At 39.9% G+C, this 23,556-nt stretch overlaps 1 pseudogene; it reads right to left on the reverse strand.

The window, feature by feature from the left end:
* Positions 1 to 4,179: 4,179 nt before the first annotated feature.
* LOC131543913 (uncharacterized) lies at positions 4,180 to 17,988 on the reverse strand (annotated as a pseudogene).
* Between the last annotated feature and the right edge of the window lie 5,568 nt (positions 17,989 to 23,556).

Below are 23,556 nucleotides of genomic sequence, written 5' to 3' on the forward strand. Positions count from 1 at the left end.
AACAGTCAGGTTTCAGGAGTGGCCATTCAACTGAGACTGCACTTCTCTCGGTCACTGAAGCCCTGCGAATTGCAAAAGCCCATTCCAAATCATCAGTCCTCATTCTGCTGGATCTATCTGCCGCGTTTGACACTGTCAATCATCAGATACTCCTCTCCACTCTCTCATCACTGGGCATCGCTGGAATTCCACTTCGCTGGTTTGAATCCTATCTCACTGGTAGGTCTTTCAGGGTGGCCTGGGAAGGGGAGGTATCCAAAGCACATACACTGGTCACTGGGGTTCCTCAGGGATCGGTTCTTGGACCCCTCCTCTTCTCCACATACACTACATCACTGGGTCCCATCATACAGGCACATGGCTTCTCCTACCACTGCTATGCTGATGACACACAGCTCTATCTCTTTTCAACCAGATGATCCAACGGTAGCTGCAAGGATCTCAGGTTGCCTGGCAGACATCTCGGCATGGATGAAAGAACATCACCTCCAGCTCAACCTGGCAAAGACTGAGCTTCTTGTCTTTCCTGCCGCTCCAACTCTACAGCATGACATCACGATCCAGTTAGGTTCATCAACAATTACCCCATCAACTTCGGTCAGAAATCTTGGTGTAATCTTTGATGACCAGCTGACCTTCAAAGACCACATTGCAAAGACTGCTCGATCTTGCAGGTTTGCACTACACAACATCAGAAAGATCAGGCCCTTTCTGACGGAGCATGCTGCACAACTTCTTGTCCAGGCCCTTGTCATTTCTAGGCTGGACTACTGCAATGCTCTTCTGGTTGGACTTCCATCAAACACAGTCAAACCTCTACAAATGATTCAGAATGCGGCACGACTGGTCTTCAAGGAACCCAAAAGAGCCCATGTTACACCTCTCTTTATCTCATTGCATTGGCTACCAATCGCAGCTCGCATCAAGTTCAAGACACTGATGCTTGCTCATAGAACAACCACAGGCTCAGCACCCGCCTACATGCACTCACTATTAAGAATCTACATCCCCTCCAGAAATCTGAGATCTGCTAGTGAGCGACGCCTCGTGGTACCATCACAAAGAGGCTCAAAATCACTCTCCAGAACATTCTCGTTCACCATTCCTGGCTGGTGGAATGATCTTCCCACCCATATTCGGAGTACTGGATCTCTGTCAATCTTCAAGCAACAGCTGAAACCTCATCTCTTTCGACACTACTTGACTTCAACCTACACATAAAAAAAAAAAAAAAAAAAAAAAAAATCTTTCTCCTTACTTATTCCTTCCCTTGCTAGCTTGTACTTATTTAAACAATGCCTGAGACTTGGTGTTACAAGCACTTCCTTTGTCGAATTGCCTCTTCAAGATGAATCGCTTCATGTGTTCCCCAAATTGTAAGTCGCTTTGGATAAAAGCGTCTGCAAAATGACTAAATGTAAATGTAAATGTAAACAACACAGCAGTGTTTTGTTACTGAATGATTCTGCAATTTTTAATTTATCATTTGAGTCAATGATTCAGTGATCCACTCATAAAGACAGGCACTTGCTTCATTCTTGAATGAATCGGCCGTCTGAACGAATCGTTTGAATGAATGCCTCAATGACTCACTCATTAAGACAGTCACTTTCTGCCACCTACTGGCGGTTTACTTTCACATTTAAAAGTAGCTTATCTTTGCATTTTTTCCAACATTTCATATTTGTATATATATATTTCTTTAAATATTTAAAACACCTAGCTCATAACATTATTTATGTTATATTATAATTTTGCCGTGTAAATGCATTCATGCTACATTTCAGCTACATTAAGCTGTGTAAATGCATCTAAATACCACTTCACCTGCTTCTGCTTCTTCTGCAGTGGAACGATCAGTTTTGTTCATACTGATTTACTTTGATTGGTGGCAGCCCTATAGTTTCTTATTATATTAAGTTAAATTATTAATAATAATTATGTAAGAATTTGATATAAAAGATAACGCATGCATTTAATATGGTTAGGGATAAATGCCATTTAAATAGGCAAAACATAAAAGACCAGAAAATCAATTTAAATACATTTTAGTCATATAAAATGTAATTTCTTCAACAACAAAAATGTGGCCAGTGAAAATGCTTAGTGGCCAGTAAATTTGGACAACCATTAGCCAGAGTGGCTGGCGAGTAAAAACGTTTATGTTGAGCCCTGTCTATAGGGGTAAAAAATCAACAAGTCAGGCTGCAATTCTCACTTTAAAAGTCTCTTAACAAGTGGTCATTGAGCCCTACTTAAAACTATCTGTAAAATAATTTTATATAAATTGACAGTTGGCATTCTGGCTTTTCCATTTTATTGGCTGGCAGAGAGGTAGCAATTTGACCTTGTGGTCAGTGTCACCTTAAATCACCTTCCATCGGCATATCCTATATGTAACCCAATGCCATAATATCCAATAGAAAGTGTTATATGAATTAAACTTATATGAATTTCTTGATAAATTTGAATATTTACTGAACTCACGAGGCTTGTGAGGAATATCTAAGCCTTAAAACTGAATGAAATCCAAAAGTGTTTGTGTTCTTACCAGAGGTCTCTATGAGGAGATTCACCAATAAAGCGATAATAATCGACGACATGCCTGTGAAAATATATACAGACTCAAATAAAACAATCTCTGAAGGAGATTCTTCCGGAGTAAATGATATAAGAAATATAATCGATCGGACTGTCGTGTTGAATGAGGAAACAAACTCCCCGGAGACAAGGACTCTGTTTAAGAATCAAGACAATAATGGAGAAAAATATGAATCATAAAATAGACAAAAGCCAGCGAGAATCCAAACGCGCTCCCGATTTTCCTACTGTTTTACTTTCGCTTTCTAAAAATGTTGATCCATCAATAAAGCAGACGTCATCAGATGAATAACGCTTCATATTCGGTGTTGTTCTGTTAGATGTGATCTGTAATGATATCAGAGGTGAAAACATGCATTGTGTTCTGTTCAAGGCGCACGAGGCGATTGAATCCACACAGATCTCGTGGCTTCGACAGATGATGCGTTTAAGGATTTTGCAAAAAAAATTTTCCTGCTATATCAACAGATAAAAAAATATAAAGAGAACAAACATGCAATATGAGATATAAAGATGTGACGGTATTGACGCTCAGATGCTCGGTGTCTCTGATCGGCGTTAGATTGGAGAAGCTTCATTCTGTGTCTGCGTCTAATGAACGAACAGCTCTGGGAATTTTTACATTATGAAATTAAGAGTTTGGAATGAAAATATGGTTCATTTTAATTAGCAAGTGATTACAATAGTGACATATTAAGGAAAATGCTCGATCAAACTTGCGTGTTTGTGAGTGTTGTAGTAGGCTTTGGGATTAATGAACAGAATGCATTGTGCCACATTTATGTTGAAATTAACAACACTCTACAGAACAGCAGAGAAAGTGTAATCTACAGTCGGGTCAGGGAACCTTCAATCCATTCATAAAGAAGAAATAACATCCGTTTCTGTTTTGAATCTTTACTAACAAGTTTAGTTTGATTTCAGCTAACTGTGATGTTAGAGCAGTTTGGTCGCAGACCTTTCATGTTTTTGTCATAGTCAGCCATGATTACGACAAATCATGAACATCACAACACTCCTGTGTTGATTTCTTGGTCTCTCTCTATGGTTGGGGGTTAGGGTGCAGTATTTTATCTTCAGTTAACAAGTTTCTCACACGTTTGCATTTCCTCCTCCTGACAGCATCAAATCCAATCATGTGATGGCTTTGCCCCCAAATCAGCAGCTGGCGATGCGACCAATTAGAAGAAAAACAAGAAATCAAACGAGGACGCCTTGAAGAAGTTGTAGACCCACCTGCTGAACCGTGTCTTTGGACAGGTATGTCACACTCCCTCCATCTCAAGTGTCAGTCAGTCTTCTGCTGTTGTGTTTGGAGCAAGATTAGTCTCAATAATAATTCACACAAAAGACATGATGCACACATTTATTGCCAACTTCAAATGCGACCCCAAAGTACAATGATCATCCATTAAAAATATCAATAGTATTTGGGCAAAAGCACCTTTACAAAAAGTTTAATCAGACACTTTACACATCATGTTACTCCATCAATATACAGCAAAACATCACATTTTCGGACCAGATAAAAGTTAAGTTTTCCTAAAGGGATAAAGACTTTTAGTCCTGTTTGTAGCTCCTGGTAGGCTGAGCAAATATCTGTACCTTTTCCCCCAAAGTGACTTACTAATGATGAACATCACGAGCAATTTGTCATTAGAACCAACAATATTCCTCATACACAATGCCAAGCTTAAAGTATAGATTAGTACACATACATTAAATGCAGAAAAGTAAAAAAGTAGTTATAGTAGGTTCCTTTGGTTATGGTTGTGTTTTGGTTAAGTGCTTGAGAAGAGATCTCAGCAGACCAGATGGAGGTTGTAACAGAGAGGATGAAGGAACCCTTTAATACGTACTGAAGACTGTAAAAATAAATCACCTCATCATCTCTGTGCTTGAGGACACAAGATAAATGTGCCTGGGAAAGAAGTTGTGTTTGCAGTCCCAATTAATATCTGGATTTACATTAGACCAGAACTCTTAGAATGTGTTAGATTGAATAGACTTCTCTTTTGTTAGTGTCGTTTCACACCTCACAAACTGAGTAGAAATGATGTTTGATTATTCTAGAATGCTGTTTGAGAACTAAGACACTTTCATGGCACTTCTGTTTTCTTTCAGTCATCGTGTTTGGTCCCACTCTGATAAACTCTGATGTGTAATGATGCTTTGCTCTGGACATTAGAGGGAAAGGTGTCTGTATTTGTGCAAACAGATGCTTCTGGTTAAACTGCGTTGGTCAGTCAGACGTCTGAGCTGTTGTTACTCAGGAAAGGCTGAATGGACTCTGCAGCTGATTCTACAGGTTCTGGACAATCCAGGATTGTAAGTGGACTCTCATCACCCGCTCCAGGATTGAACAGAGGAACGACTGATCCAGAGAATCTGCTGCTGATGGTCAGGAGATGTTTTCTCTCTGTGACGTTGTAAAATGACAGCTGACCGTCATCATAATCTAACAGAACTCCCAGTCGCTCAGGTCTCGGGGTCAGTGAGAGTTTAACTGGTGGATCAGTGTTGGTGTGAAAGCCATTAGGACCGTCTGAACACAAGAACCAGAAACCAGCTGATGCAGTTACAGCAGATCTGTTTTTGAAGTAAAACTTCCTTCTTTCACCACACCAATTAACCAGTAGTGTTTGGGAGGTGTATTGTCTCGTGTCAGATCTACTTCCCAATAGTGACGACCAGAGGTGAATCTCTGGGCTCCAAATGTACATAATTCATATGGAAATCCCTCTCCAGTGTGATTATATTCAGCACTGTTCCTCACCATTTTAAGGTTCTTAGTGACCATCAGATCTGGATGTGAACGCTCACGGTCAATACTGATCTTAACTGTGAGGAAAAAATAAAACAATTATTAACCCTCCCAATTTTGTTTATCAGAGATAATTTTCATACATCGGCATATATAACTGAACTGATGCCTTACCTGCATGTTTCCTCAGTTCTTCTAGATTTATTTCTCCCACAACTAAAATGAAATAAACAATTTTAGAGAAAGACAAGTACAGCTGTAACTGAGAACATACAGTAAATCAGCCGCAACATTAAAACCACTGACAGATGAAGTGAATCACATAGATTATATCACTACAATGGCTTCTGTCAAGGGGTGGGATATATTAGGCAGCAGGTGGGCAGACAGTTCTTGAATTATGGGTCAATATCACCATAGAGTGCCTTTCAACCCTCACAATACTCAAAAATGTTGGTTTTAATTTCCCATTCGCCCTTTCCCATTCATGTCATATGGAGCACAAGCCAAAAATACATTGTATGGGTCAAAAGTATTGATTTTTTTTTTATATACCAAAAATCATTAGGATATTAATTAAAGATCATGTTCGATGAAGATATTTTGTAAATTTCCCGTAAATATATCAAAACTTCATTTTTGATTAGTAATATGCATTGCTCAGAACTTCATTTGGACAACTTTAAAGGTGATTTTCTCAATATTTGGATTTTTTTGTAATTAGAAAAAGAAAATACAAAACAGAAGCGTTTTCACCGGTGCTCTCACCTTTAATAAAATAAACATTGTATTAAGCATTTTTAAACCCTTAAACAAAATTAGAGATGAGAAAAGAATAGTTGTTTTCTCCCAGTAGCTCGGTGTCTGAAAGGGTTCATCTGATTCATGACTGTGTTTAGTTCATGTTACTTACTTTCATCTGCTGCTTTCTTTCCTGCAAAACAGATACAAAAAAAATAAATAAAAATCAACACATAAAGATGCTGGATACATTAAAACTGAAGATGAAATCTTCAGAAATCTTTCAATACGATTGTACCTGTTAGTTTGTGTCTGTATCTGTAGAGGATCAACCCAACCAACCCCAGAAGAGTGAAGACGAGGAAGGTGAAGAAAAGAGCCTTCCATGGACCTGAAGAATATGAGAAACCAGGTCAATCTAAACACTTTCAAAATATAGAAATCAAAGTCATTGAAAGTAGAAAAATCATTTTTAAATCTTAGGCCGACATAAAAATGCCATTCGCAACCATTTTGCATTTGACACAAGATAATCCAAGAGAAAAATAATGGACGTGATTTTATTATTTTTGTTTGTTTGATTGTATGGTGAAACGTATCTCTATGACATGTGGTTGAAAACTGTAATGGCTGGACCAATCAGACCAATCAATATTATTTGTTATTATATTATTTATGACCCAAAGGAATTTAGAGAGAGTTGTGACTATCACTCAGTTCACTTTGAAACAGACACATAAAGCCCATAATAAAATGACTTATTTCCATTAATTCATAGACAAACCTTCCTTTGGATGAACAAGCATATTCCCAGGACACTGTGTATATTATTACTGTTTTGTATATTGTCTTTTGTACTGTATGCATGCCTTATGATATAATTATTAGATAATGTAACCCTGTTGGTACTGTGCTTGATTTCAAAATAATCCTCATGTAAGTTCCTGTCCGCTGGTGTATATCACCCCCTTATAACATACATTGCATGTTTATTATAATTAATCAGAGTATAAACAAACACAAAACTGCAAGTTCACTCTGATCATGCAAATGAGTCCGCTTCTGAACAATGAAACATTTTCCTGAAAATTACACCTTTTGCAGTGGTCAAGCCAAACTCAGCAGGTGTGTCATCTGCAGAAGTTAAAAGGCCTTTACATTACTGACCCTAGTTCTCTTGGGCCCTTCTTATGGTTGCTGTTTATATGGAGACGACTGGAGATCTCTGCTCTGACCGTGACAAAGTTACAAGTCAACAACAGAGTCAGAATAACATCACTGTATTTCACCATTATTCTCAAACCTGGAAGAAACTGTTGCAACTTCATCATAATCGAACTAACAAACCATCAAGACCTCATCCGGATGCTTGTTCAATGGCCAAGGCAACGCAAGTGTCGTACATTTAAGTGAACTAAACAGAGGTTTAGTATAAGTGTAGACTCCTTTGTTACAAAGGTGTTGATGGTTCTGTTCAAGTGGTTAACTGACTTCTTTCCATAGCTTCATTCTCTGTTTCAATTTCAGCTTAATTAATTTACTTTTACTTTCTCGTTCTCCCATGTTTGTATGCATTACTGTATGTTCGTTTAGACTAGTTAATGTGTATTCATGATTTAGTTGAAAAAAACTTTGTGCTTGCAAAATAAAGTCCCTTTAATGAGCCGATTTTGCTACATGCTCGAATGCATTAGTACTATAAGAAAGTTATTTTCTGTGGCCAAGAAAATAGCATTTCTTAGAGTTGATATAGGATTACACTGAATGTTTGCTGGATGAACAGATTAGTTGATTGCAATACTAATTCTGCTACAGTTACTTCTGGCAGCTGACATTAATAATTATAATGTATTATTCATATTTGTCTTTTGAGCTAATTTGCTACAACTGTGCCAGCAAAAATATATCACTTCCTGTTTGTTGCTGCCGCATGTTTTGAGTTAATTCCAAGTTAACTCCATCAAGTTAATTCTTTATTGTCTATTTTTCAATCTTAAAATCAATTTTATACACCATCATTTTCGTTTCTATAATGTGTGAATATATCCCCATTGCATTCCCCCATTGGAAACCGCTTCATGTCCGTGCTACAGTCGTTAGCTGAAGGTAAAGTGTACACTCACTGTTTCCCTGGTGCTCGTGTTCTCGATGTTTCTGAGCAGATACTGAGCAGAGCTGTCGTGCTGTACGCGGGGGTTAACCACACCAAGCTGCGGCAGACAGAGACACTGAAGAGGGACTTCAGGAGCCTGATCGAGACGGTACGCAGCACATCGCCGGCGACGACGATCATCGTATCAGGACCGCTTCCCACGTATCGACGAGGACACGAAAGGTTCAGTAGACTTTTTGCTTTAAACGAATGGCTATTGTCATGGTGCAAAGAACAGAAACTGCTCTTTGTTAATAATTGGAATCTTTTCTGGGAGTGACCTAGGCTTTATCACGCTGATGGCCTGCACCCCAGCAGAGTCAGAGCCGAACTCCTGTCGGACAACATCTCCAGGACGCTACGCTCCATATGACTAGTAAGCCAATTCTCAAATAACTGCTATGATGACTTTTGTTCTACCCTCTTAAATGAGAGAAGTACTTGCGTTGTCTAATCTATAAATCTAGTCTGTGTCTGTTCCCCCGAATAGTGAGGTCAAAATATAAATTTAATGCAGGAACTAGAAAAACCTGATCGTGATTGAACCCCCCTTTTTCCAGATGTACCTTTTGGAAAAAGGCTTTTTGAAAACCAAGTTTTTTTTCTCTCTCTCTGAAAAATACATTTTTTCTTAAATTATTTTCATATTGCATATTTTTCCTATTTTAATTTTTGTTTTGAAAGTAGTGTAAATACTGGTAAAATGTACCAATAATGACATTGAAAAATATACACTTTTTGATATACCATAAAAATAGTGAATTATATAACATTTAGGCTATCCATCTCATAGTAGCCAATTTAATTAGCAGTAGAAGTGAAATCTTATTGTAGTCTTCAAATCTGGGTACTGTCTTATGTTTTAAAATCACTTACAGAGGACGTTTGTTCCCATCAGGATAACATGACAGTCACGACTCCGCTGTAAGCTTTTCTTTTTCTTTTGTTTTCACTCGCGATCTTTACAACACACATTACATTACATATTTCATGGCACACTCGTTTTATGCGTGTTTGGCGCCACCTGTTGTTGTGGGTGTATTATTGACATGTCAAAGTCTAGACCCTGAATATAAGACGACCGCGTTTTTTCAGATGTATTTCCAAGAGAAAAAAAAACATCGCTTTATATTCGGGTCAATACGGTAATAGTTTTGATGTATTGTGCTTGACTGAAACCCTGGGCTGCACGATAAATCGAAGTGAAATCGAAATCGCAATTAGACCGAAGCATATCTTATATACCGTATACCAGGGTTCCTCAGATCTTATCCTGGATGTCCAATCCACTGCAGAGTTTAGCTCCAACCCTGATCAAACTCACCTGTCTGTGATTTTCTAATGATCCTGAAGACATTGATTAGCATGTTCAGGTGTGTTTGATTAGGGTTACAGCTAAACTCTGCAGGAAAGTGGATCTCGAGGTCCAGATTTGAGGAGCCCTGCCGTATACCATAGCATATACCGACTGTCAAGCATATCTTTCAGTGAAGCACAGTTCTATGATCAGAAGTAAATCTCCATCTGAAGGCCAGAGGGCGCTCTCACACAGAAACTCCAAATACGCCCCGCAGAAGAAACCCAGGAAATTTTCATTATAATAAAGTATATCTATAATGCAATGCCTTTATCACTGTGTCTTGAGAGCGTCAGCACTGCATATCATTTCATAAAGTTAACAGCTATAACACCAGCATTAAAGACTTTTAAAATAATTTTAGCTCAAAACTCACTTTCAGACAGCAGCAACTGTTTGAAATAACTTGATCCGATGTGGATTATGATCACCATACAAGGCAGAAATATTTATAAGCGATGCAAAAGACTATTCAAGCTAGCCATTAACATTACCATACTAAACATGGTAAATACGACCGCTTGAAGAAATCAGACGTCAGCTTTTCATTCTCTATAACAATCGTGTATTTATTTAGTAACATATTCTATCTGTCATAAGTCTCTTCTCGAGACTTTAGCTCCGTGTATGTCATAAAAATATATAGGCTAATGGTTTTTGTTCGGGAGCTCCCTCCCTCAGGTCGTATTGTTGATGGAAAAATATAGAAATGATCATTCTTACTTAACGTGATGTATACTGTGACTACTAATAAACAGAAACAGACTCTACTGAATAAGTAGGGTAGGCCTATTTGTCCTCTTTCTTTTGTGAAATAGTAGTTCACATTGCTTTATTTCTGTGTGACTAATTTTCAGTCCTGATAAATTAATTAATTATGATCAATGTATGACTTAATAGGCTATTGTAAAACATCGATGCTTTTGGATTTAAATCTAACAAAACATGCAAACAAACGGCCGCTTTTATCATGTTCGTTTTGTGATCGCGCTAGTTCCAGTGACTTATTTCTGATTAGTTGTCTGATAACTTCTCTTTGTTGATGAAATGATGGGGTTGCGTGACGTTGTTCCAGAGAGGCATGTAAAGGGCGTGTTTTAGTGAAGCGCTGCGGAGCTTCAGGCCCGACGGTGGAGACGCATCGTGATTTTGGGCTCGGTGCTGCAGGTCTGAGGCTATTAGCCCCGCGTCCCGTTTAAAGCACTGGCCCGCACTGACCCGACAGTGGAAAAGCAGCTAATGTTACACTGTCAGATATGCAAAATAAATCTCTTCTATCTCTTGCTCTGGCTACTGTGTATAGGTTGTTGCTGCCGACTAAGTGGCCAGCTTCAATGGAATGATTTGCTGCGATAGCTGCCACATAAACTTTGGAGAGGGTTACGCAGAGCATGGATGGGGTTCTCCCTTTGTCCAGCTCTTACTGAAAGGTAAACACGTGGAACACGTCGCATGAAGACGGGTCCAAGCTGTGTGTTGCACATCAATCAGAAAAGACTGACCATTTCCAGGTATAAAGGTGTCTTGTAGACAGTGCTTTAGCCTCTAAAATGGTATTAGTCACACTCGCAGGGAGCTGCAAAGCTTCTTGTCGAGGGGCCAAACATGAAGGCTCCACAGCTCTGGCCTGGGGTGCCAAAGCATGCCCTTTGCTTACAAGAAGAGGTCCTTCCTCAGTGGTATTGGCCACAGAGCTGTCGATGACAGCTAAATCAACTTGAGTGGGGCCACCAGAAGGACTGAGCATTTGACTTCCCTGACCCACCTGATGACCTGAGGCAGCAGGGCAATGGGATGGAAAGGCGTACAGGTGAGCTCTGGGCCAGTCGTGGGCCAGAGCATCTCGCTGTTTGGAAAAACTAGATTAGAAAGTGAGTGCTGTCTTCTGAGGCGAAGAGCTCTACCTCTGTCTCACCGAAGACCAACCAGATCGTTTGAACCATTTGGGGATGCAGTCTCCATTCCCCTGGAAGCATGTCTGCCCCTTGGTTCAGTCTGCCCAGCACATGAACCACTCTGAGCGAGAGGAGTTTGCTCTGTGCCCATAACAGGAGGCGATGAGCCAACCTGTGAGGGGAGCGTGACCTGAGACCACCTTGGGGATTGAAGTAGGCTACCACTTCGTCTTGTCAGAGCGGACCAGGACGTGGTGCCCCTGTAAGGCCGGTAAAAAGATTTGTAAGGCTCGATAAACTGCCAAAATTTAGAGGCAGTTGATATGCAGATGTTGCTCCAGGTTTGACCAGGAGCCGAATGCTGGTTCGCCCTCGTACAGAGCTCCCCAACCCAGGTTGGAGGCATTTGTCGTGTCCTCCTTCCATCTGGGGGTCAGTCCTAATGAGACGCCTGATAGAAACGGCAAGAAATTTTCCAAGGGGCCAAGGCTCTGATGCGGCGGGACATGGGCTTTGAGCCAAGATTGAAGCGGCGGAGACCATGAGGCCGAGCATCCTCTAAAAGGCTCTGAGGGAAAGAAGTCCCTATCTTGAATGACGCCACCGATCGCTGAATAGTTACGGATTGTTCTGGCATAATCCAAGCCTGCATAACGAGTGGTGCTGATCCATACATGTAAAACACACTGATGGATCAAAGTTCTGGGGGAGAATGAGCACACGGGACCTGTGCTGATGTGTGATCACTCAACCTGGTTGCTCAGCTAAGCTCGGTTGCTCCGTTTCTTTCTCTGAGCTTGCTGCGAGAGGAGAAACTGAAGAGCAGGGCTGCCTTCATTGAAGAAGACGATCTGTGAGGAAAGAGCGAGACATGCTCTAAGTGAGAGCATTCCATATAAGTGAGTGTGTAGTCCTTGCGTGGGCGCTGACAGGCGACATAAAAACTGCCCTTCTACATCGTGCAGGGGTTCCCTTCTCTTCTTTCTTCCTCTTCTTGCTTCGGGTTCTTGATAGTAGAGTCAGCGAAGAGGTGGTCTGATGAAAAATTCTGATGAAATGGCGCTCTGAGCCGACTTATATAGCAGTCGGCTCCTCCCCTTCTGGCGGGCTAGAGCGCCATTGGTTTGTGCAGCTTCAGAAATGTGAATAAATCAGGTTCAGTAAATAAGAATTACCCCTTACACGCAAAGGGAGAGACAGTTCGATGGGGAACTACAAATATCCTGGTATGAGGATGAAGTATAAGTGAAAATGTTCTCTAACCTGAAGAGAAGAAGGCCTGTACGTCAATCCTACTTTCTTTGAACTCTCCTGTTCCGATGGACAGTGAACATGAGACCAGTTGAGCATCTGAACGAGAGATGGCAATCCAGCTGTGGACAGAGAACATCCTGTCTTCTTCACGACTGTGAGATGATCCTCCAGGACGGAGAACCCCTCCATCATCTGATGTCCACGTGACGCTGGGCTTTGGATGCCAGCCGCTGGACCTGCAGCTGATGTTCATGCGTTCATCATCAAGAGGCTGTGGAACGAGCACAGGAGTGGATCCTAAAGCTGATGAGAGGAGGACAGACAGATGTTCAGATCTTCTCCAGACACACAAAAACTGCCTACAGTAAGTATATTGTTTTACACACTGTCTTTCCAGGTTCTTGAAACAGTTCAACATGCACATTCTGTCAATTTTTCATCCTCCAGTAAACCATTAAAACTACTTCTTATCAGTCAAACACAAAAGGAGATGTTTAGCCAAACTGAGCAGAATAATGCCTCTGTAATATACTATACTACATACATACAGTATATACTATAGTGTATGTAAATATGGGTACTATTGCACTAAAAAAAAAAAAAAAAAAAAACAAAAGCTGTGATCAACCAATATATTGCATTTGTTGGCAAGTTTTGAACATTTCGTTTTGACAGTGATGTGAACTCCAAAAACGTAACAAATTATAGACTCAAAAAGTTGCTATTTAAAGTATAACAGTAAATGTATTTAACCAATTTATCGGTCACACATTATTTGTATAATTAGCTTTAGACATTATTCTAACTATAAGTAACTTTGCAACTGTGACAACTAGCTCTCATTAGTAGATTAGTACTAATTAGTTGACTAATAGTCTAAAGTGGACAATCAAAATAATGTGTGACTGATTTTTGTTTTAGATTTTTTTTTTTTTTCAAATGAATTTTTCAAATAATTTATTTCTAATTACTTTAGTAAATATTATTAACAAAGAAAAAAAATTGTAGCAGTTTGTATACATGGGATTTTTTGGGATCCTAAAATTAAATAGTGTAATATCATATATCGGTTACCCTGCTCGTTCATATCGGTATTGGCCATCAAAAAAATTGCTCATAATGCTTGGAATTTTGTGCACAAATATGGACGAGTAATACAGTATTTCAACAATCCTCAGCCAATCCTCAACAATCAAAGAAAAGCACATGGAGGAGAGAATTGCAATGTTTGTCTTTACCATTGTTTTAATAAGGTGTATATCCTTAAAAAACGACTACTCACCCATGATTTTGAGAAGCACCTCTTCACTGCCATATGCATTTTCTCCACTCACATAACAGCGAAATGAACCATCATCCTGAACTCTGAGTTTCTCCAGCCGTAGAGAGACGTCTCCATCCTTCAGTCCACCAGACTGATCTGACCGCAGAGACAAAGAGCTTCGCTTCCTGTACAGTTCGTCCTGGATGTCCTGGATCTTTCCATGATTATAGAGCAGAACAGGGTTGTTGAAGTCGTGACGGTACCAGCGGATCTCCAGAGCTTCAGCGTTCTCAGGAGGAGAGATCCAGCAGGACAGAATCACTGAGGATCCTACATGAGCCTCTACAGGATCACCAGGAACCACTACAGTGAACGACTCTGACAGGCACAGAAAGACACGTTCAGTGAAATATACAGTGTGTTAGTCTTCAATCTATATGTGTGTGTGTGTTTATATAAATATTATATTATAGGTGTGATCACATTTACTATTCAGTGAATTTTCATGGGTGAAAAATTTGAATTCATGTGATCTGGAATTTCGCGTTGAGGGCAAACGAAAATTTGTGGATTTGTTGCAATTATGAACACTATTGATGAGCCCTGTTGTAACTGTTAAAATTTCCAAGGATCAGCATTCTCCCCTAAAAGACTGTAAAACTAAATCATAGAAACTTGAAACTTGGAGGGATGGTAGTACTCACACCGTCTACAACAGGGGTGTCAAACTCAATTCCTGGAGGGCCACAGCCCTGCAGAGTTCAGCACCGACCCTAATTAAACACACCTGATCCAGCTAATCAAGTCCTTCAGGCTAAATTGAAAACTACATGGTTTGTGTGTTGGAGCAGGGTAGGAACTAAACTCTGCAGGGCTGCGGCCCTCCAGGAACTGAGTTTGACACCCCTGGTCTACAACGTCACCAAGGCTCGGCCCAAATGACCCGACGGGGGTGCTACAGCGATCAAAAGTACAAAATTGCTCATAACACCTAAACTGTGGGTCGCAGGCTAAAGTGTCTTGTATTGTTGGAATCCATGGATCAAGATCAAGACCCACAAAATGCACATGGCAATTGTGGCAAAATTTTGGGGTAATTTATATGCAAATTAGTCCTAGGTTTTTGGCCCGATTGGAACCAAAACTAGTGCAGAAGGATTCTCTGGAGTCTGATTGTCAATAATTATCAAAAAAAAAAAAAAAAACTTGCAATTTCGATTTACATACACAACGGGACACCAAAATGTTTGAAGTAGACGTGGCCACTTTTACTAAAATTGCTATCTCTCTTGAACGGAATGAGGTAATACACCTATGAATGGGCTCAGAGGAAACTCTGTAGGATTAGGGTGAATCCCATTTCTCTGTCTTACCCCTTCCCCTTACCCCTTCCCCTTAGTTTTGCGCGTTCACGTGAGAGTAAGGGCTATCCCAATTCTCGTTTTGATCGAGGGGTAGGGCTAAGGGGAAGGGGTAGATACCCCTTAAAACCAAGCATTTTCGCGAGCTTACTTGAAACCAAGGGGTACACAGAACGCACTGCGCAACCGGCAACAATGGCGGCCAGATCATCAAGTATTAAAGTATTTTCGGCTTAAATAATTTATTTAAAAATTACGACAGTCTTGTTTTGTGCTCTAGACAGTCCTGTACATATATATTTGCAACATGATCTCACAGAATTCCGTGTAATGTTCACGGACTTAATTAACCTCCGAATCTGTGGTGGCATCACGGAATCGCCGAAAATTCCGTGATGGGCTCACAGAAGTGATATATCAATGTAAGTCAGTGACAGGCATCAGCCGTGAACCACGCACGGATCCACTGGTTCAACACTTTCAATATGCCGACGCGATAATTTATCGTCATCATTATTGTTCAGAACCGGGTAGGTTTAGGGTAGGGGTGGGGTCAGGTACTCCAGTGAAAGTATAACTGCATCGGAGTCACTATTTTTACGTGGTCCGATGCAGCGCTGGTGTTGAACCAGTGAATCCGTGCATGGACCACGGCTGATGCCTTCTGTGAGCCCATCACGGAATTTTCGGCGATTCCGTGATGCCACCACAGATTCGGGGTTAATTAAGTCCGTGAACATTACACGGAATTCTGTGAGATCAGGTTGATATTTGCAACCATGTTCTTAACTGAAACGTTTTAAAAAATCGCTAGTTTGCGGTGCTAACGTTACATTGCTGATTTGCACAACAGTCCCGCAGACTAGCCTTGAATGGACTCCATGCATGTCTACAGTTTTAACAAGTTTGTAAAATGATCCATAGTTTGTGATCAACACTTGTCGGCTCTGGTGACGTAGCAGCCAGCTAGTGACGGTGTAGGATGACGTAACCGTAACCAAGTGGTGTCTCATTTCATAGGGGTATGTTTTCACCCCTAGCGCTTACCACTCGGTTTCGAGGGACAAGGGCAAGGGGTAAGACGAAGGGGTAGGGGAAGGGGAAGGGGTAAGACAGAGAAATGGGATTCACCCTTAGTTGTCTCAATGCGTGTGCGTGCCGGTTCACCTTACTATTTGCATGTGGACCATGTATGACACTAAATACATTTCTCAGGTAAAGCGTAATGATTAAGGATGGACCTCACACAAAGAGCAGCCCAGGGGCCCCTGACCACCTTAATCCGCCCTTGGTCCTATGTTTTTGGCTCAACCTTGATAAAACCACTGCAACACAATTCACAGGACTCTCTAGGTTAGGGGTTCTCAACTCTGACCCTCAAGGTCCACTTTCTTTCAGTTTTGCTCCATCCTTGATCAAACTCATCTGCCGGTACGGTAACTTTCTAATAATCCCGATTTACCTTGATTAGCTTGTTTAGGTGTATTTGATTAGGGTTGGAGCTCAACTCGAGGACCTCAAGGGCCAGAGTTAAGAAAACCTGCTCTCGGTCAATAATCATCAAAGAAATGTTGAACTTTGGATAGCAATTACAGGGTCATTTAGAAAATTTCTGACAAGAAAATTAAACAAACTTGGCTGAACTTGACATAAAACATTTGTATTTTAAACGGTTTATACACGATACCCTCCCTTCCACCCTACCCCTAATATTCCATCTTAATGTGCAAAGTGTGAGCGAGCTGATTGTCAGCGCTGTCAGTGTCGCTTTAGTCCTGAGATAAACGAGGATCTGCACGCTGCTCAAATTACTGCAGGAGGAATAATTGGAATACACCCTTTTAATTTAATTTAATTTTTTGTTTTTATTTTGGCAGCATAAATTATTACGCACTTAACCCCAGAGGATATGACTCCTTTAGGATGATCAAACCAGTTATTTTTGCTTATTAGGAAAAATTTTTGTTTGTTAGGATCAGGCAATATTTGGTTGAGATACAACTATTTGAAAGTCTGGAATCTGAGGTTGCAAAAAAAATCTAAATATTGAGAATATCACCTTTAAAGTTGTTCAAATGAAGTGCTTAGCAAAGCATATTACTAATCAAAAATTAAGTTTTGATATATTTATGGTAGGGAATTTACAAAATATCTTCATGGAACATGATCTTAATATCCTAATGATTTTTGGCAAAAAAGAAAAATTGATCATTTTGACCCATACGATGTATTGTTGGCTATTGCTACAAATATACCTGTGCTGCTTATGACTGCTTCTGTGCTGCAGGGTCACATGTGTCATTTGTATTCTATTCTTGCATTTCTTCAGTAAAAAAAGGCGGTCAGACTCTGAACCCTTGTGAAAATAAACCATGGTCTTACTACAAATAAAACCAAAAAAACATAGTTACTACAGTTAAACAAAGGTAACCACAAATTAACCATGGTTTTGCTACACTTACCATAGTTTAATCATGGTATTTGTAGTGAAGCTATGTATATACAAATGGTTATCAATGCGCCAAAAAAAAAGTCTCTTGTTCTTACCTGAAGTCTCTATGAAGAGATTCACCAGTAAAGTGATAATAATCAACAACATGCCTGTGAAAATACAGACAGACTCACATAAAACAATCTCTGAGGAGATTTTATTTCAGAAAAAAAATGAGACACAATCGATCAGACTGTCATATTTAATGAGAAAACAAACTCACCGCAGACAAAGGTCATCCGTTAAATCACAGTAATCTGGTTATTTTAGATGACTTTGAGCGGTTAGACACTTTTTTTTACTTTCTCTTTCTAACAAAAGTCAGATGATCCCTCAATAAAACAGACGTAATCAGATTATTACACTGTAAAAGCTGCTGGGTTAAAAAGTAACCCAGTCTTAACTCCGCTGTTAATGCAGGACACGCGATGGTTGGTTTGACCCAAGTACTGCTTTTTCCCAAATTACTGGGTCTTTCATTTGACCCAACCAGTGCCTGAAATTAATTCTCTTTCTGGGATAAATACTACTTATACATTGGGTTATTTCCAGTCTCATTGCCTTAACAATAAAATAATATATTAACAAATATTTGTTATATAATAAAAGGAATAATATTATTGATGGTGTGTAATGTAAATAAAACACAGAGGCCACTGTAAATGTGTTTTCAATTACATTTAATTGTATTTTTAAAACATTTTTAATACTTTTGTACAAGTTTGAATACTCTGTACATTCAGGAGTGACATATATCCTCATCCTTCATATAAATACAGGATTCACTTTAGAAATAGCTTGTTTACAAACAGAGTTAGCTGCTTAGTCTATATCCACCGCCTCAGTGGCAGGTAAGTATTTCAGTTTAGTTGAAAAATCGCTCCACTTCATAACATAAGGATCGCGTCCAACATACAGTATGTTGTGATTTTCTGTTTTCTACCTTTCTCTTGTAATAGAGTCTAAACCAGTACAGTACAGACTTTCCTCCATCTCATCCATTCTGCTTGTCACTGTCTGCCCTCCATCTGAATTTCACTTTATCTCTTACTGAATGGCACAGAAAGCAGAGAGAGCGCCACCTACAGACAGGTAACTAAACATTTCCATTGGTGACCAAGAAACCTCACAATAATAACCGCTTTCACTTGTGTTTTTCTCATATGGTATTCTTAAATTCTCATATCAGAATCAGAATCAGTCCTCCACAAGATTGCATCTGGTGATATGACTAACAAGAAGAAAAGCAAGAAATCAGAAGAAGGTGAACGCTGCCTGTGGACAGGTGTCTCTCTCCGTCACGTCTGCTCTGGTGTCTGGAGTCTGTGTTGAGAAGCTGCTCTGTTGTGCTTGAGTTCTGTTCAGGACACTTACATCATATTAAAACAGTCCCAGTCCACATTATGGAAAAGAGTTCAGTGCTCGAGAAAGACCCTTTATTATGTGCTGAAGACTGTAAAACAATTCCCCTCATCATCTCTGTGGACAAAAGCTGAATGAGCACCGTTACACACATTCACATTTATTCTGTTCAATTATTCCACTGTTTCGTGTGAAGGATTCCGGCGGTGCGGCTTTGCTGCTGACCCTGTGCTCATCTCCTGTATTTTGTTTGTTTGTTTGTTTGTGATTTAAAGCCTTATTTATTTAAACTTATTTATTGCCGTTATGAATTTTGCACTATTATGGATATTATTCTACCTCATGGCACTCGCACCGGGTACCATTGCTGGCCAAACCAAAAGACGCTCTCATCTACACGCGTGAGGATTTGCTGTCTCTTCATTCTGCTGCCGGGTCCTCATCTATAAATCTTCCAGAGGATTGTTATGCTATCAGGCGGCGTGACAGATGTCCGGAGAGACGAAAGAAAGAGCGGAAAAAGCGTGGTTCAAGAGGTGTAAGACATCGACTCTGGAAACGTCGGAGCAGATTTCCCTTGCCCGTCATTACCCTGTCAAATGTGCGTTCGGTAAGCAATAAACTTGATGAACTTAAGATAAGAGCAAGAAATGCTCTTGGACCCCTCCTCTTCTCCACATACACTACATCACTGGGTCCCATCATACAGGCACATGGATTCTCCTACCACTGCTACGCTGATGACACACAGCTCTACCTCTCTTTTCAACCAGATGATCCAACGGTAGCTGCAAGGATCTCAGGTTGCCTGGCGGACATCTCGGCATGGATGAAAGAACATCACCTCCAGCTCAACCTGGCAAAGACTGAGCTTCTTGTCTTTCCTGCCGCTCCAACTCTACAGCATGACATCACGATCCAGTTAGGTTCATCAACAATTACCCCATCAACTTCGGTCAGAAATCTTGGTGTAATCTTTGATGACCAGCTGACCTTCAAAGAGCACATTGCAAAGACTGCTCGATCTTGCAGGTTTGCACTACACAACATCAGAAAGATCAGGCCCTTTCTGACGGAGCATGCTGCACAACTTCTTGTCCAGGCCCTTGTCATTTCTAGGCTGGACTACTGCAATGCTCTTCTGGCTGGACTTCCATCAAACACAGTCAAACCTCTACAAATGATTCAGAATGCGGCGGCACGACTGGTCTTCAAGGAACCCAAAAGAGCCCATGTTACACCTCTCTTTATCTCATTGCATTGGCTACCAGTCGCAGCTCACATCAAGTTCAAGACACTGATGCTTGCTCATAGAACAACCACAGGCTCAGCACCCGCCTACATGCACTCACTATTAAGAATCTACATCCCCTCCAGAAATCTGAGATCTGCTAGAGAGCGACGCCTCGTGGTACCATCACAAAGAGGCTCAAAATCACTCTCCAGAACATTCTCGGTCACCATTCCTGGCTGGTGGAATGGTCTTCCCACCCCTATCCGGAGCGCTGGATCCCTGTCAATCTTCAAGCAACAGCTGAAAACTCATCTCTTTCGACACTACTTGACTTCATCCTAAACTTTTTGCTTATTAGGAAAAATTTTTGTTTGTTAGGATCAGGCAATATTTGGTTGAGATACAACTATTTGAAAGTCTGGAATCTGAGGTTGCAAAAAAATCTAAATATTGAGAATATCACCTTTAAAGTTGTTCAAATGAAGTGCTTAGCAAAGCATATTACTAATCAAAATTAAGTTTTGATATATTTATGGTAGGAATTTACAAAATATCTTCATGGAACATGATCTTAATATCCTAATGATTTTGGCAAAAAGAAAATTGATCATTTTGACCCATACGATGTATTGTTGGCTATTGCTACAAATATACCTGTGCTGCTTATGACTGCTTCTGTGCTGCAGGGTCACATGTGTCATTTGTATTCTATTCTTGCATTTCTTCAGTAAAAAAAGGCGGTCAGACTCTGAACCCTTGTGAAAATAAACCATGGTCTTACTACAAATAAAACCAAAAAAACATAGTTACTACAGTTAAACAAAGGTAACCACAAATTAACCATGGTTTTGCTACACTTACCATAGTTTAATCATGGTATTTGTAGTGAAGCTATGTATATACAAATGGTTATCAATGCGCCAAAAAAGTCTCTTGTTCTTACCTGAAGTCTCTATGAAGAGATTCACCAGTAAAGTGATAATAATCAACAACATGCCTGTGAAAATACAGACAGACTCACATAAAACAATCTCTGAGGGAGATTTTATTTCAGAAAAAAAATGAGACACAATCGATCAGACTGTCATATTTAATGAGAAAACAAACTCACCGCAGACAAAGGTCATCCGTTAAATCACAGTAATCTGGTTATTTTAGATGACTTTGAGCGGTTAGACGCCTTTTTTTACTTTCTCTTTCTAACAAAAGTCAGATGATCCCTCAATAAAACAGACGTAATCAGATTATTACACTGTAAAAGCTGCTGGGTTAAAAAGTAACCCAGTCTTAACTCCGCTGTTAATGCAGGACACGCGATGGTTGGTTTGACCCAAGTACTGCTTTTTCCCAAATTACTGGGTCTTTCATTTGACCCAACCAGTGCCTGAAATTAATTCTCTTTCTGGGATAAATACTACTTATACATTGGGTTATTTCCAGTCTCATTGCCTTAACAATAAAATAATATATTAACAAATATTTGTTATATAATAAAAGGAATAATATTATTGATGGTGTGTAATGTAAATAAAACACAGAGGCCACTGTAAATGTGTTTTCAATTACATTTAATTGTATTTTTTTTAAAACATTTTTAATACTTTTGTACAAGTTTGAATACTCTGTACATTCAGGAGTGACATATATCCCTCATCCTTCATATAAATACAGGATTCACTTTAGAAATAGCTTGTTTACAAACAGAGTTAGCTGCTTAGTCTATATCCACCGCCTCAGTGGCAGGTAAGTATTTCAGTTTAGTTGAAAAATCGCTCCACTTCATAACATAAGGATCGCGTCCAACATACAGTATGTTGTGATTTTCTGTTTTCTACCTTTCTCTTGTAATAGAGTCTAAACCAGTACAGTACAGACTTTCCTCCATCTCATCCATTCTGCTTGTCACTGTCTGCCCTCCATCTGAATTTCACGTGTCGTCAAGATGTTTGAATAATAACTTCAAGAACTGACGTTTGAATAAGTAGTGTTTTCTTTACTCGTGAAACACTGTCGATAAAGGCTCATGTTTTTGTGTGTTTGAAAAGTAAAGAAGAGTCTTAGCATTTTCTGTCTAGTTGTAGTGAATACACTTTTGTACGTTTTAAATATCCTGTGCACAGCGGCTCATCTTTATTATGAGATTTTGGCCAAATCTGGCCAAATACTTTCTCTCAAACTCATTTTTCATACCCACAGGAGCCCTCTAGTGATGCCTACAATTTACTACCACAGTAACCCAAATACACAACATTACGAGGCGACTGACTCAAATTCAAAGAGATCTCACGTGTAGCATATACATTTTTTTTTTCATTTTCTCCTGTTATATTGACTGTAAAATTATTGAGTGATTATCTCTTACTGAATGGCACAGAAAGCAGAGAGAGCGCCACCTACAGACAGGTAACTAAACATTTCCATTGGTGACCAAGAAACCTCACAATAATAACCGCTTTCACTTGTGTTTTTCTCATATGGTATTCTTAAATTCTCATATCAGAATCAGAATCAGTCCTCCACAAGATTGCATCTGGTGATATGACTAACAAGAAGAAAAGCAAGAAATCAGAAGAAGGTGAACGCGTCTGTGGACAGGTGTCTCTCTCCGTCACGTCTGCTCTGGTGTCTGGAGTCTGTGTTGAGAAGCTGCTCTGTTGTGCTTGAGTTCTGTTCAGGACACTTACATCATATTAAAACAGTCCCAGTCCACATTATGGAAAAGAGTTCAGTGCTCGAGAAGGACCCTTTATTATGTGCTGAAGACTGTAAAACAATTCCCCTCATCATCTCTGTGGACAAAAGCTGAATGAGCACCGTTACACACATTCACATTTATTCTGTTCAATTATTCCACTGTTTCGTGTGAAGGATTCCGGCGGTGCGGCTTTGCTGCTGACCCTGTGCTCATCTCCTGTATTTTGTTTGTTTGTTTGTTTGTGATTTAAAGCCTTATTTATTTAAACTTATTTATTGCCGTTATGAATTTTGCACTATTATGGATATTATTCTACCTCATGGCACTCGCACCCGGGTACCATTGCTGGCCAAACCAAAAAGACGCTCTCATCTACACGCGTGAG

This window comes from Onychostoma macrolepis, chromosome 07 (genome assembly GCF_012432095.1).
Source record: "Onychostoma macrolepis isolate SWU-2019 chromosome 07, ASM1243209v1, whole genome shotgun sequence".
NCBI classification, from domain to species: Eukaryota; Metazoa; Chordata; class Actinopteri; order Cypriniformes; family Cyprinidae; genus Onychostoma; species Onychostoma macrolepis.